General features: G+C 37.6%; 1 protein-coding gene across 1 annotated transcript in view; it reads left to right on the forward strand.

The window, feature by feature from the left end:
- Window positions 1–3,268: 3,268 nt before the first annotated feature.
- The window catches only part of Mes2 (Mesoderm-expressed 2), a 64,123-nt gene continuing 51,368 nt past the window's right edge, over window positions 3,269–16,023 (forward strand). The window contains exon 1 of the mRNA XM_017616507.1: window positions 3,269–3,380. The gene's annotated coding sequence lies outside the window, so the exon portion shown is untranslated. The remainder of the gene's footprint in view (window positions 3,381–16,023) is intronic.

Here is a 16,023-nt window from a genome sequence, read left to right on the forward strand (position 1 = left end):
TTACCGTTATATGGGATGTGGGCGTGGTTATTGTCCGATTTGTTAAATTTTCGGCCATTTAGTATGCTGTACCAAGGCCAACAACTGTGCCAAGTTTGGAAGAAATTGGTGCAGCGGTTACCAAGATATGCACATGTAACCATAAGTGGGCGTGGCTACGCCCATTTTCCAAAAATTTATAATATTCTTATTTTTCGTCTAAATATTATTGCAGATATCAGTTTTGAGTGAATTATCTTCAGTAGTTACTAAAATATCGCAGTTTTCGTATATCTAGAAATTACCGTTATATGGGAAGTGGGCGTGGTTAGAGTCCGATTTTGCCCATTTTCAGTACCAACCTACCTTGGATTAACGGAAACCTGCATACTAAATTTCGTTGAGATATCTCAACGAGTTATCGTGTACACGGACGGGCGGACAGACGGGCAGACGGACGGACGGACAGACAGACATCGCTTAATCGATTTCTCTATTTATTCTGAGCATTTATGTATACCGTTATGTGAACAAAATTAATATACCCTTGTGCACAAGTGCGCTCGGGTATAAAAATAAAGGTCAGTGACTGATTTTTATTTATGACTTTTATAAATAAAAGTTTTCGATAACTGTTATCTAAGACATATAATCAAAAATAGCTGTTATTTGCAGATTATTTATATGAAAATCCCAAATAATTGTTATTTTGGATTTATGAAATAATAGTCAGAAATAACGGTTATTTAAGGAGTAATTGAATAAAAGCCAAAAATAATTTATGTCTTTAAAAATATTTTCCAAACTTAGTTTTCTTAAACCACCTTACTTTGACACCCATATTAAACAATTCATTTATCAAACAGATGACAACACTCTTCAACATTTTTTTTGGAAATCAAGCTTTCTTAAGCTCTTTTTGTTTTATACTCGTATTGTAACCCTGTAGGGAAAACACGAACTAGTGAACCAAATTTCTAGTTCAGTACTAGTTCTTTTTCGCCAAAAACGAACCAGTCCGATAGTAACTACTCACGCACCAGTCCAGAAGCAATGAAATGTGGTACTTTCACTAAACTATTTTATTTCAAATTTTAAACGCAGGGATGGTAATCATTATGAGAAAAATAATTTAAATCAGCATTTAATCATTATTTTATGAATTATTATTGAGTTTTATTTTTTCGCTCAAACGGAACTAATTATTATTTGATTTTTATTTTTGGGATTACAAATAATGATTATTTTATGATTTTTATTTTTTCGCGCAGAGATTATCATTAATTTTGAGTTTTTTTTTCCACTTAAAAATAATGATAATTTATAAAATTGAAAAGGCCATACATACGCAACCTACTGAAATTTTGACCTTAAAAGTTTGGGTCTTATTCCTCTTATAAGGGTGCGGCTACCTCTCAAAAGGATACGTCGGTAATCACGCTGGTATAGTTTTTGAGTTGCTTAATAATCATTATACTTAGTGATTCCATAAACAAAGGCCAAGATCCTGAAGGACAATTGAGAAAGGCAATGCAGTTGCAGAAAAAGAGGCATTTAAAAAAAAAGTGTCAAAATAATTACCACTTTCTCACTAAATTTATTTAAAAATGCAAGCCACCAGAGCTACCTTTTTTTTAAGAAAAGACAAATTAAGTTTTTTTATGCAATCCACCACAGCTACCTTAATACAGTCAGTCAATAAAGTTTAGGTACAACGAATTTTTTACAATACGGGCAACTATTTTTTTAATATTTTAGTTTTCGGTAATTTTTTATAAAAATATGGTCAATTCTACAACAAAATCCCCAAAAATCAGAGTTCCAAACCTTGTGCAAAATTTAAGAAAATTCTGCAAAATTTCATTAAAATAATTCACTTTCTATTTACGCTCTCTAGAAAAAGTTTTTTAGCCCATTCAATTTTAGTATAATGAAGTGCAAGTGTGAGGAAGCTAGGACTTACCAAACAAAAAAAAATTGCTAAAAATCAATGGTAAGTCCTAGCTACCTCAAACTTGCACTTTGTTATACTAAAATTGAATGGGCTAATAACTGAGTACTTAACTTTTTTCTAAAGAGTGTAAATTGCAATACTTGGATGGAAATTCGCAGTTTTCTTTAATTTTGCATAAGGTTTGGAACTCTGATTTTTGGGGTTTTTGGTGTAGAATTAACCATATTTTTATAAAAAATTAGGGAAAAATAAAATATTTAAAAAATAGTTGCCGGTATTGTAAAAACTTCACTGTACCTAAACTTTATTGACTGACTGTATATCTTATTTAAGTTAAGTACGACAAAAACTTTCGAAGTACTTCATATACATATAAGCTTAAAAAGAACTGAATTTACTTAAAAATCAATATGCTTAAATTTAGACAAGTAAGACAAAGTGAACTAATATTTTTACTTTTAAGCAGAACGCACTTTTGTTTTTTGCTTACTACTTAAGTTTAATACTACTACTACTACTAATATGGTTTATAAATTTTTAATAAATGCTTTTAAACATTTGTGATTGTATTGTCCTTCCTTCAACCGATCTTATTTAATATAGAAGGGAAATGTTTCGACAAGCCTGATTAGAAATGTAGATCTAAGGTGACGAATTTATAACAGGTTGGGAACTATAAAAAATTTATGCAGATCGAACTAGATCTCATCTGTCGAATTAGGAACTGGTTTGGAACTAAAGAAAAGGGGATGCAGAACGAACTAGATCTCATCTGTCGAATTTGGAGCTGGTTCGGAACTATAGAAAAAGGGATGCAAAACGAACTAGATCTTATCTGTCGAATTTAGAACTGGTTCGGAACTAGAGCCAAAGGAATGCAACGGGGGACAATTGACACTTCCTAGGAAATCGCAATGTTAAATTCGCCAGTCGCTAGCATGCAAAAGAGAACTAACGCGTACTAGTCATGGTTCCAAACGCACTAGAACCGAACCAGTTCCGCACTAGTTCGTTTCCCTACAGGGAATATGTTATTAATCTTCTTAATTTGTTTGAATTCAAATTTTTAAAAATCTGGCAACGCACTTCCAAAATATTTTCCATCAAGCATTCAATTCTATATCCAAATTGTAATACATACATTGTAATTAATTTTTTATCAACTTAATTTATCGAAATGTTTTACACAGGTGGCTACTCTCCTCTAAAACTTGTTAATGCAAAATAATGGAAAATTAATATTGATTGTTCTACTGCCAATGGGCACGGTGTCGCAGAATACCCTGGATTAGGGGGTCGCCCTCTTGTTCATCGTCAAAAGCAGCCCGAACCAGAGGAGTGGAGTGCACTCGCCCGGTACCCAGGGGGAAAGACGAGGACGCTACCTTGCACCCCACCGATAATGTCTGATTAATGATTTAGCGGAGGAGGGATCAACGACAGTATGGTAACTATTTTGTTCAAATCATAAAATTTCAAAAAGTAATTATTTATTAGCCCTAAAAAAACACGAAGTTCGTTTTTTAAATTTGATGTAAGACCATCTTTGTTTAGAACTTACTTCCTTACAAAACTAAATTAAGGTGTTTTTATTTGTAACATTTGTTACAAAAAAGTTGCGAAACTTTTTTTTTCATTGAAAATTCTTATTTTGGCGTGCGGCAACAGAAAAATTAAGATAGAGGACTGAAATTTTGCCGACATAATTTGTTTGTAACCGACAATGAAATTTTCATAGGAAGACAGGTTCGTTTTATTTGACAAAGTCTACATAATGTACATACTTATTTCCATTCGTTATCGTCTTCATGCATTGCACACTCTATTGATTGCTATAACTACCGATTTGGCGGGACAGTACCGACTTTGAGAAAATTGTCCCGCTGAATATTTCTTAAATGTCGGGACATATAAGTGTCCCGATTTTTCATATTTGTACCGATTAAATCCCGATTTTCAGTGTTTTCTTTATTAATTAAATAAGAGTCTCCCTGTATTCTGGCCCAAAAACAATTTTTCGTAGAAACGTGGTAGCACTTTCGTTATCACGAAGAACCTAGAATATAAGAGAGCCACAAACATAGCCAGCATCCTTATTTTCTATGATCTTTGGTTATGTTTTATTCTACAAAACTGTTACTCTCGCTATATTGCAGTTTTTGAGTCTTTTTTTAAAAGGTTTTTATACTTATTTGTTAACTTTTTTTCATTAAAAGATTCTAACTTGAATTTAGTGAAATTATAAAAAAAAACTAATTCACTCAAAAAATTCATGTAGATACAGTGGCGAAAATATAAATAGGGAACAGACATTTTAGCTATTCCCCTTTCGATTATTATTATTTAATTATTTAATGTTTATTTTTGTCTATAGCTCGTTATCTAACAAAGACCATGTAAGTTAAATTCTCAAATGTACAAAAATTAGCTAAATTCGACAAGGTTTCATCAAAATTTTCAGCTTGTTAATCAGATTTCTTAGAAATATTCTTAATATGCAGTTTTGTAGCCCATTCAATTCAAAGTGCAAATTTTAAGTAGGTAGGACACTTTCCGTTGATTTTTCGCGATTTTTTCTTTTTTTGGAAGGAAATGCGCATACAAAAAATTGCCAAAAATCAAAGGTAAGTCCAAGCACCTTCAATTTCGTACTTTGTTATACTAAAATTTAACGGGCTAAAAACTCCATCCTCGAAACAATTTTAAAAATCTGTTAAAGTGTTTAAATTTTTGATCAACATTTGTTAAAATTCATCGAAATTTTATAAATGTTCTACATTGTTTGAGATTTTGACTTACATGATTTGTTTTAGATGGTAAGCTATATTTTAATATAAAATATAAAACATTTTTTAAACAAGGAAAAGTAGGCAAAACTTGCCAAAATATCTCCTCCCTAATTACATTCTCGCCATTGTATATATTATGTGTATTAGGGTTGCCAGACCTAAAATGCCGAAAGGATAGAGATAAGAGCTAATTTGGGGACTTGGGGTACAACTGAGAAAGAAAAAGCGGTATTTTTCGGGGGACAAATAAAACTAAATGTATTCAACAAATAATTGATTTATTCTCCTATGGAACAACAAAACCGTTTATAAGTAAAAGTTCAATATCATTTGAACAAAACAAAGTAACACTGGTAATCAAAACTGTGAGCATGCTGATTTTATTTTAAATATTTATTTTTTGTTATTTTTTATAAATAATTCAAACTTAATACAAACGTCAGAAAAATGCAACGAATTTCCATAAAAAATTTGAACTTTTTAATCTAAATTATTGGATATGCAGCTACATGGCTCATAAAAATGTAGTAAAAGAGTGCAAGTTTTACGCGGCTAAAAATCGCGTGGATTTTTGATACATACTTTTCTGCTGATGGCTTTTTTCCATATAAAGATGAATTTGAAGAAAATGCGCAAGACCATTTGCAAACAGAAATTCAGTTTAAAAACTTCAAAATTTTGATGGAAATGTGTTCCTTTCTTCTAAAATTTGATTGATGTATGTATTTGGTTTTTTTAAGCATGGATAGTATTTTTATAAAAAACATAACAAAAAATTTATTTGAAAAACATTGTAAATACTTGAAAAAATCACCATACACGCAGTTTTAATCGCCAGTTTATGTACATAAAAAATATACGTACATATACATATGTACATATGTATACATAAAATTATACTTTGCGTTTAACCTTGATTCAACCAACTACAAAGAAAACTGTATTAAAAGATGTAGTGTCATTTTATTCTAAAAACAAATAGTATGTTCGGATTGGATGCTTTATGAAATGCCCCGATTTTCCTCCCCAGAAATCTGGTCACTGTAGCCATAATAGAAACGGTGTACGGAGAATTCTACCATAAATGAGATGGGAACCCAATTGACAACAAAAAGTGAAGCGTGGCCGGAACACACTAAAAGAGGAAAAATGTGCAGTTGGCTATTGAAAATGCACTGCTAAATATGAGGCAAGAGTAACCCAGTAAAAAATTTATGGATTAATACCAGAATCAAGCAATGAAGACTTGTGCTTCCATTTGAAGCAATATGCGAGCAGTTTCTTTAGTTTTCATAAATGCTGTATGAATGTTATATATGCATGTATGTATACAAAAGAAGAATACTCCCTGTGTCCTCCGTTGGGAGCTCAAAATGACTACGCCCGTAAGGACGTTCAATGTTAAATGGTAGTATAAAATGAACGAGGCTCGTTGATTTGTGCAGTAATCCATTGCTCGTAAAGGAGCGGTCTAAAATTAAGATTGGATGAACCTATTTCTTACTGGGCCTTTAAACACACAAGGCTCATAACGCATCCGTACACAGCTTCTTTACGCGAAATATATGATTGTATGTTATTTATGTAAGTACCCTGTTGGGAAACCCCGAACTGGTGAACCAAATTTGTAGTCCCGTATTAGATCTTTATCGCCAAAAACGAACCAGTCCGATAGTAACTAGATCGCCACCAGTTCAAAAGCAGCGCTATGTGGTACTTTTAAAAAACAATTTTAGAAATCTATATCTAAAATGACGAATTTAGAACTGGTTCAAAACTATAGAAAAAGACATGTAGAACGAACTAGATCTCATTTGGCGAATTTTGAACTAGTTCGAAACTACTGAAAAAGGGATGCAGCGGGTGCTTGTTTGCTTTAAATAGATTTTTGCTTGGCGGGTTTTTCGTTCAAATACGCTTCCAGTCTGCACGTCGCAGATGCTTTTTCATAGTTTGGTAATACAAAACTAATATTTCTGTTAACATCTTAAGATTATGGGACCCTCTGGAATATAACCAATAACAGTCAGCACCTCTGCAAATTTAGCTACAGCCAAACGTATGTAAACGTGTTTTCAAATGCACAATTTAATTTCCATTCATTCAAACAAGTTTGATTTCAGATTGAAAATACATTTCTCTGCAAATAATAAAAATTGCTACCATGGTAACCCAAAAAGAAAACATATTGTTACTTTTTTCGTTTACCACTGGTTCGAAACTATAGAAAATGGGGTGCAAAGCGAACTAGATCCCATATGTCGAATTTAGGACTGGTTCTGAACTATAGAAAAGGTAATGCAGCGGGGGACAATTTCCAATTCCTATGACATAGCTGTGTTAAATTCGCCATTTGCTTGCATGCAAAAGAGATTTATCGTGAACTAGTGTGGTTCTAAATGTACTAGGAGCGCACCAGTTCAAAACTAGAGATTTTCCCCACAGGGTATTTATATGTACATATGTATATGTATGTATATGGATATACATATAACTGAACAGTATGCCTTTTAGCAATTGAAACTGAGCACCCGTGCTGATGGCCAAGCACACATGCGCAGCAAATGTGTTTAAATCGTTTGAGCGTTGGGAGGGTTGCGATTGCTCTAAGCCGTTGGCCACTTGGCACGCCGACAAATGCGGATATGTGGGCTTAAATTCATTTAGGTAATTTTCTTCTGTTCCATCATATTCTAAGTATTTTACTCAACAAGTTGAAGTTTCATAACTATGGCTTTAAATACCACATATCGCTTATTTGCACCCATTTTTGCAGCTGGCTTATTGAAGAAAGGGCTGCAACGAATACAGTCTCTAGTATCTAAATTGCAAGCAACCTCAAAACTTACTGAGAAGTAGTGCTCTAAAAAGGGTCTGCTAACAAATCCATTTTAGTCCACCATCGCACAGTGGTTAAAAATTGGCATTTTGTGTTCACAATTCACTGGGGCCTTAATTTATCACGGCCCTGTTCACGGCTAAAATTTCGAAAAAGTTTACGACGTCGCACCGTGGGGTTTCGGCGGAAAAAATATATTACGGCCTTACGAAACTTGAGTGGTGAGAGAATCAGGCTTGCCAGATTTGCGTTTTTGTATTTCTCAAAAATAAATGAACGGAAACATATTTTTTGTATGATTTTTTTGGGCATTTTAGGCGGTAAATTTTCAAACAGCCTAAAAAGAAAATAAGAAATGAAATTAAATGAATGAAATGAAAGGTTCCTTTGACCAAACCTAGCCTGTTATATGTTTTTGGGGTCGCTGAACACGAATCTGAAGTCCATCACGTCTAGATTTTTTCCTAACCTCAAAAAACACCTCGGATGTTCTCTGTCACGTAAAATCCGAGATGGTTTTTGAGGTTAGAAAAACGGACTTCAGATTCGTGTTCAGCGACCCCAAAAACATATAACAGATTAGGTTTGGTCAAAGGAACCTTTCATCGAAGTGCAGACATAAGCCATAGTTTCAACCACAATAAGATAAGATCTTATGAGCCTCTCTTTTCCAATCAAAAGCATGGCTGTATGTGGAGGAATGATTATAAGCATAATTTTTCTAAATTTGTTTTTATGTAGGAAATGTAGTACAGATGGGTCTATGCATGTATATATACAATGTACATATACATATGTACATATATGTATGTATTCATATACGCGCAGAAAAATTTTCGCTATCGCTCACAATTAATTAAATAAGAGAGTACACTAGTGAGTTATTGCAGCCAGCTTAATAACCCAGTCAGCGAAACTGATGATTATTCACAGTTGTGTTAACTATACATTCCACCATCTGAATATCATATTTGCTGAGTAATACTTTTTTTTTACAAGAGGCTCACTAAAAGGGCATTTTATAGTGCTTTTTGTCTTGTTTACATATGTAAATGTTTCGTATCGCTATTCCTCTGAATAAAAGGTCAGATTTTCATTATATGTATGAAACTTAGAGACGATTAGGTATACATAAATATAATTTCAATCAAAGCTCATTTGTTTACAAAGTCAAATCACGGATTACTGGCTGTAAATTTTTCGTGCTTGTTTATAATTATATTATAATTACAGATTAACGTGGGGTAACGTGGAGGAATTTTGTATAGCTAATCTGTTTTTTAAATTACAGATTAGGACTTAAGCTCGAAAATTAGGATAATCTCTACATATGTGAACGTACATACGAACATTTTAAGGTTTTCCGCTAAACAATTGAATGGTCGCCGCGAATAACGTTGTAAGCGACAAGATTATAATTTCGCAGAAATAAAAAGAAAATGTGTTTACTGACGCATATACAGAAGCTCTCGTGATTTTGGTTTCTACTTTTTCGGTACAGGAGTGTTCAATAAACTTCCTCTTAAAGTATAGAATATTAATGTAAAATGTACATTGCACATTAATATCGTTAAAGTTAAAGAAACTTGTTCTAAGAAAATTGTCGCTTACAACGTTATTCGCGGCGGTCATTCAATTATATTCACTAAGGGGGGAAAATAATAAAATCAAATAAAAATATATTTAAATTAAATGAAAACTAATTCAAAAATAGTGTATAATGGAAGTCAATTCAAATACGCCCATATCAAAATGAACCATTTTGCACTTTTCGGACGCTTAAAAAAAACAAAAAAAGTAATATTTAATTTGCATGTTTTGCTGTAATGGAATTTGAACCCAGACCCTCTGGAAATCAACAAATTATATCAAGAATCTTTGTGCACTCAGCTACAGCCGAACATGTAAATGTGCTGTCAAATGTTGAGTTTGAATCAACACCGTAGCACGCGAATAGTGCATTTGTACAGACAAACTTGTTGTGTTTGTGTTAACACAACTGTCACCGCTGTGTAGGGTTGGCAACATTTTCTGAGATATTTATAGTACTTTTTCAAAAAAATCGGAAAAACTATAGCACACTTCAAATACATATAGTATTTTATTTTAAAAAAAAGTTCTTCCTGTTAATGCCGAAATTGCTGGAATAGAGAGTAGAACAGCAATAATTTTAGGTAAATTTGTTAATTCTTTCTTAGTGTTTTTAAAAATATGTTGCCATTTTTAATTATAAACCCACTATGATCTTTTACTTTAAATAATATTTCATACAATATTGTCATTTAGTAAAAAGGTCATCCATTTTAATAAACATTTGTTCTTGCAAATTACTGAAATATATTTATATTTATAGCTGAAGAGATAAAAGTATTTTCGAGTGCTATATTTTTTCCAACAGTATCGGAAAAATAGCACAATACTATATATTATAGTACGGTTGGCACCCCAACCGCTGTGCATGGTTGGTATACATATCGCACACCTAGATCCAAAGTGAGCTAACTCAAAAATCCAGAGAGGGAAATTAAACACCTCGTGGACCGTACAGATTCAATGCAATTGATAATAAAACAGGAATAACAGTAGTTTTTTAGTTAATGTAGTTTTTTTTTAATGTGTAATGATAAAGAAAAAAATATTTCCATTAATTGGATGTAAGTCCTATGAATTGATTTTTGCAAAAAAAATCGTCCAAAATTTTGTTTGAGTTGATCAGACTTTAGGTATGCGATATGTACTCTTTCTTAGTTATGAACAAGTAAGAAAGTTTAAGTTCAGGCGGAACATTAAATACCCGGCGCAAGTATTAAATATATGTTTTTCACCGTTCCAAAAACTACCGCTATATGGTAAGCAGGGGTGGTTTTATCGCTATTTTAAACACCTTCGATATACCGTTCAGTTATACATCTATATATATAATATACGAAGGGATTTTTTGTCCAGGTCAACAGATCTGCACCGCTCATCCGATTTACAAAAGTGAGGTGTCAAATTAAGGGGCTTTGGATGTAGATGTGTAATAAGGTTTTATTTTTTCGAAAAGAGTTGCCACCTGTTAAACAATTAAACTCTAATTATTTACTAATCAGTGTCATCATAATCCGCACCGTTGGTTTGATTTTCAAAAATGAGGTTCTAATTTAAAGGGCTTGGACTGTAGAGTTGCAGTAAGGTCGAAATTTTTCGAAAGCAGTTGCCACCTGTTAAGAAATTAAACTCAAATTATAAAAAAAGTTAAATAAATTGTTATAACATGGGTATCAACCGAATTGTTTTTAAAAGACTTTATACCATAACTACGTGTAGTAGGGTTTCCACATGCTTAAAAAATCTAATCCAATTTTAATTAAAGGAATTAGGTAAGTGAATAAGGTATCACCATATGAGTGTCAGAAAAAAGGGGTTTAAGAAGGTTATAGTATGAAATTATTTTGGGAAGGGTTGCCACTTGTTTTAAAAGTCGAATTAAATTAATTTATACCAAAGTTATATGAAATATTAAATATGGTTGTAAAATGAAATATTTAGTTTGACAATTTACATAAACTTTATGTGTCTGAGGGTTGCCACCTGTTGAAAAAATTAAATTCAAGTTATTTAATATGTTAAATAGATTGTCAAAATATGGGTATCAATCGAAATGAGTTTGAAAATAATTTATTTCTGAACTGTATTTAGGAGGGTTGCCACGTGTTAGAAAAATGAAGTTCAACATAATTGATCAGTTAATTGAAATATGTATCACAATGTCAAGCGAAAAAAATCTAAAAAGATTTTAGTTGGAAAATACTTTTAAAGAGGGTTGCCACCTGTTTAAAAAGTCGAATTTGTTTTAGGTTAGGGTTAGGTTGAAGTGGCTGCTAGGCCCAGAGGGCGCCAGCACACTTAGGCCCGATCAGGGCCCATTGTGATACCACATGGATCCAAAAAAAACCCCTACTCCTTAAACCAGTTTGTGGAGTCTGCAAACCTTAGCAACTGCCGTATTCCAAACTTAGCAGTCGCGCGTAGATCGTCTAGAAGACCTATACCTAGGAATTCCTGTCTTTTCCTGCCTAGTTCTGGGCAATCGCAGAGTAAGTGCCTTATTGATTCAGGCTCTTCTTCGTCGTGGCAGCTCCTGCAGTAGTCGTTGTGACTAACCCCGAGGCGTTCTGCGTGCCTTCCTATCAGAATATGTCCTGTGAGCAGACCAATGGCCAGTGACATATCGCCTTTATTGAGAGTGAGAATTTCTCTCGATCTCCGTACATCCCATTTTGGCCATGTAAGCTTCGTTGTATTACAGTTTTCAGTGCGCTCCCATCTGGAGGCCGCTTCTTCAAGGAAGTTCTCCCTTAGTAAGAGCTTGCAGGAAGCGAGTGGCATACCCACCCTCTTCCAGGCTGGTGAAAGTGGAGAGGAAGTACCCGCCCTTGCAAGCTCGTCTGCCTTCTCATTTCCTGGTATGTCACTGTGCCCCGGTACCCATACCAGGTGCAAAGCGAACTGCTCTGCCATCACGTTAAGTGATTTGCGGCAGTTGGCAACTGTTTCCGAATTTATAGTGACAGAGTCAAGCGCCATAAGGGCCGCCTCACTGTCTGAGTATATATATATTTCCGAAGTGGCGATAACAGCTAGTTTTAGGCTGTCAACGGCTTCTTGTATGGCTGCCAATTCGGCTTGAAAGACACTACAGTGGTCAGGTAGTCGGAATGATCTTTTTATTCCCAATTTCTCCGAGTAGACGCCTCCTCCTACCCTATTTTCTAGTTTGGAGCCGTCCGTGTAGAATCTTATGGCATCTCTAGACCCCGGAACTCCTTCGAGCCATGATTCCCTGCTAGGTAGCGTTACGCTATAACCTTTAGTGAAAGTGAGCCTTGGTACACAGTAGTCCTTTGTACTCGGTAGTTGTCGGTTTCTCAGAATTGTAGTGTGACCACAGCGAGCCGCTTTCCAGCTTTTAAGCCCCTGTAGTCTTAGGGCTGCAAACGCAGCGTATTGTCGTCCCATAATATCTATGGGTATGATGTTGAGGATCGTATTCATTGCCATAGTAGGTGTTGTGCGGAGAGCACCACTAATGCAGATCAGGGCCGTTCTCTCCACTTTTTGTAATTTAATAATGTTTACTTTCTTCTCCAGCACTGGCCACCATACCACTACCCCGTACAGAAGTATGGGCCTCACCACGACGGTGTATATCCAGTGCACTAGCTTCGGGGTTAAACCCCATTTTTGGCCGATTGCTCTCCTGCAGCTGTATAGGGCAACCGTGGCCTTCCGCACCCGCTCTTCGGTGTTTTGAATCCAGCTTAATTTTTTATCTAGGACTATCCCCAGGTATTTAGCGGATTCGCTTAATTTTAGTGTGGTCTGTGCCAGCCTTGGTGTTATCAATGGGGGGATTTTGTACCTTCTTGTGAACAGTACAAGTTCTGTCTTGCTTGGGTTTACCCCTAGCCCGTTATTTTTTGTCCAACTCTCGACTTCCTTCAGTTTTACCTGCATAATGTCACATAGAGTCTGTGGAAATTTCCCACTTACTGTTAGTGCAAGATCATCCGCATACGCAATAACCTTACAGCCACCCCCCTCCATGCCACACAGCAGTGAGTTTACCGCTGCGACCCATAATAGAGGGGATAGGACTCCCCCTTGCGGGGTGCCCCTCTCTACGAACCTGGTCAACGATACCCCCGCCAGCTCCGCCCGGACCACCCTGCATCTCAGCATTTGGTTTACGAGCGCAACTAAGCGCGAGTCGATGCCCAGGCCCGTCAGTGCTGCCGTTATCGCGCCCGGCATGATGTTGTTAAAGGCGCCCTCTATATCCAGGAAGGCTGCTAGCGTATATTCTTTGATGTCTAGTGATCTCTCTATATACGACACTATTTCATGTAGCGCCGTTTCTGTAGATCTACCTTTCGTATAAGCATGTTGTGTGGTAGAGAGTCTGTCACCAACCGACTCTCTGATACGGACCTCCACCAGTCTCTCCATAACCTTCAGTTGAAATGACGACAAGGTGATGGGCCTGAAATCCTTTGGGTTATTGTGAGACACCTTCCCTGCCTTGGGGATGAACACCACTCTTGATTCCCTCCACTTTCTAGGGATATGGTTAAGAGCTAATACTCCCTTAATTATAGCGTGTAGCCACGCTGAGCTTAGCTGAAGTGTTTGCTGCAGCTGTATGGGGGCAATGCCATCCGGACCTGCTGATTTATAGGGCTTAAATGTCCCAATAGACCAGATGACCTTTTCCCTAGTGAGGAAATCTCCAGTGACCGAAAGATCTCCAGTTAGATGTGGCTGTACCGGCATGCTATCCGTGGCACCCGGGAAGTGTGTGCAAAGAAGCAGATCCAGTGATTCCTCCTCGGTCTCTGTCCAGGAGCCGTCAGGTCTTTGCAAGCATCCTGGGGCTTTCTGGGCAGTACCTGAGAGTATCTTTCTGAGCCTGCCTGCCTCTGAGATAGACTCCACCCCATTGCAGAAGTCTTTCCATGAGGTTCTTTTCGACCTTCTTAGGAGCTTCTTGTACTCCCGTAACGTTGTCTTGTAGGTCTCCCAATGTCCCTCACTACCAGACGCAGTAGCCTGATTGAAGGTTTTCCTGCAGTTCTTGCGTGAAATCCTGATTTCTTCATTCCACCAGGGTGGCTTTTTCCTACCCCGGTGCTGCTTTTTGGGGCATGCAATGTCTATTGCCTTACTGCAGGCCCCCGTAAAATGGTCGACAAGATATTCCAGCTCCTCTAGGTTTGCTGGAGTAGCCGGCTCTCTATCTTGTGGCAAAAGCCTATCCAGCTCTTTCCGATACCTATGCCAGTTGGCATTTCGCAAGTTTCTAGTTAGAGGAGCCTTGGGCGTTTCCCCTAATACCTCGAATTGGATATATCGGTGGTCGGAAAAGGAGTGCTCCTCAAGCACCTTCCACTTCCCGACCAGACATTCCGCATTCTTAGAGATAAGGGTAACGTCCAGAACTCCCATTCGGGATTTTGTAATAAAAGTGGGATCATTCCCCCTATTTGCAATAACAAGCTTAGAACTAAGTATGAAATTAAAAAGTGACTCACCCCGTTCGTTTTCATCGGAGCTGCCCCAGGTGTGATGGTGAGCATTCGCGTCACCTCCCAAAATTAGCGCCTCTCTCGTGCTGGCCACTAGGTCTTTAATGCAGGTAGTTGGTACCTCCTTGTCGTGCGCTAGGTACATGGATGCCATCTTAATTGGTCGTCCGTTTACACTTAGACTGACCGCTGTTGTGTCCTCGTCGCTAAATTGTGGAAGAAAGAGACACTTTAGTGTGATACTTATCAATATGCACGTCCTTGGTTTCCCCGTTGAGGCTCCGCTTACCAGTATGTAGCCCGGCGCTTTCAGCCCACAAATGTTTTGTCCCACCACCCAAGGTTCTTGGATTAGGACGATGTTGGCTGCCCCTTTAGCTGTTAGATGGAGCAGCAGTGCAGCTGAAGCTGCTTTACAGTGGTGAAGGTTAGTCTGCAGTACCTTCACCATCTTGGCCGTTACCGCCCACGTCACCTATCAGGGTGGAGTCGACCGCGTCTTCCGACATCTCGATCAACTCCTCCTCCGTATAAAGCCAAAGCATGCGTCCGACCCCCAGCGAAGACGTCGATGAGGCATAACCCCCGGTCAGGTCGTCCATCGGATCAACCTGCTCGGATTCTTCCTCCATCTCCACGTCGCTGTTGGCCTCTTCCGGCTCTACCTCCGCGATCAGGTTCTTCGCTGCGTTTACGTCGTTGCTGTAGACCTTAATTTTGGCCATGTCACAGCCGTAATGATGACCCCGCTCTTTTGCTCCAACAACTCTATGGAGTCCTTATTTAGAAGCAGGACAACCTGCATCGTCGCTTTACCGCTTTCGTTAATTTTTACCACCTTCCAATTTTCGGTAGGTAGCTCCGGGTTATAGAGCCTTATGGTTTGCAGGATCCTTTCTGGCTCTCGGCTGATCTAGCATCCTCGCATGCTATAACGCGGATGTTTTTTTGGAACCACCCCGCTCCCTTGCAGGCTGGCGGAGGTCCCGGATTCTCCAACATAATGTTGATAGCAATGTCGGCCATCGCGGCCTTAACCCACTTCCATTGCTGCCTCAGGGTGAGGCTGTCTCCATTGCTCTCATCAATGACGCCGAGCAGGATCTGCTCCTTGGCTACTTCAGCAAAAGAAGGCCCCTGCGTTCTGACCCTCTTTGCATGGTTGGGCGTATTTTCCCCCGATCTATTGCGCTTACTGGAGGGCGCCTGCGGCTGCTTCTCCTCCGGCTTGCGGTAGTCGGGCAGGACTGCCTTTGCCCAGTCCATTTCTGTGAGGATCTCCTTCATATGCTCTTCTTTCGCCTTGCTACACAGGTCAGACATTGCGGTGAACCTTTGCAGGATTAGAGCAGCCAGCTTCCTCTGTCGATAGCCCGCTGCAGCTGGTTCTGGCCT

This window comes from Rhagoletis zephyria, unplaced genomic scaffold (genome assembly GCF_001687245.7).
Source record: "Rhagoletis zephyria isolate East Lansing unplaced genomic scaffold, Rhagoletis_zephyria_1.1 Rzeph_scaffold_01218, whole genome shotgun sequence".
NCBI classification, from domain to species: domain Eukaryota; kingdom Metazoa; phylum Arthropoda; class Insecta; order Diptera; family Tephritidae; genus Rhagoletis; species Rhagoletis zephyria.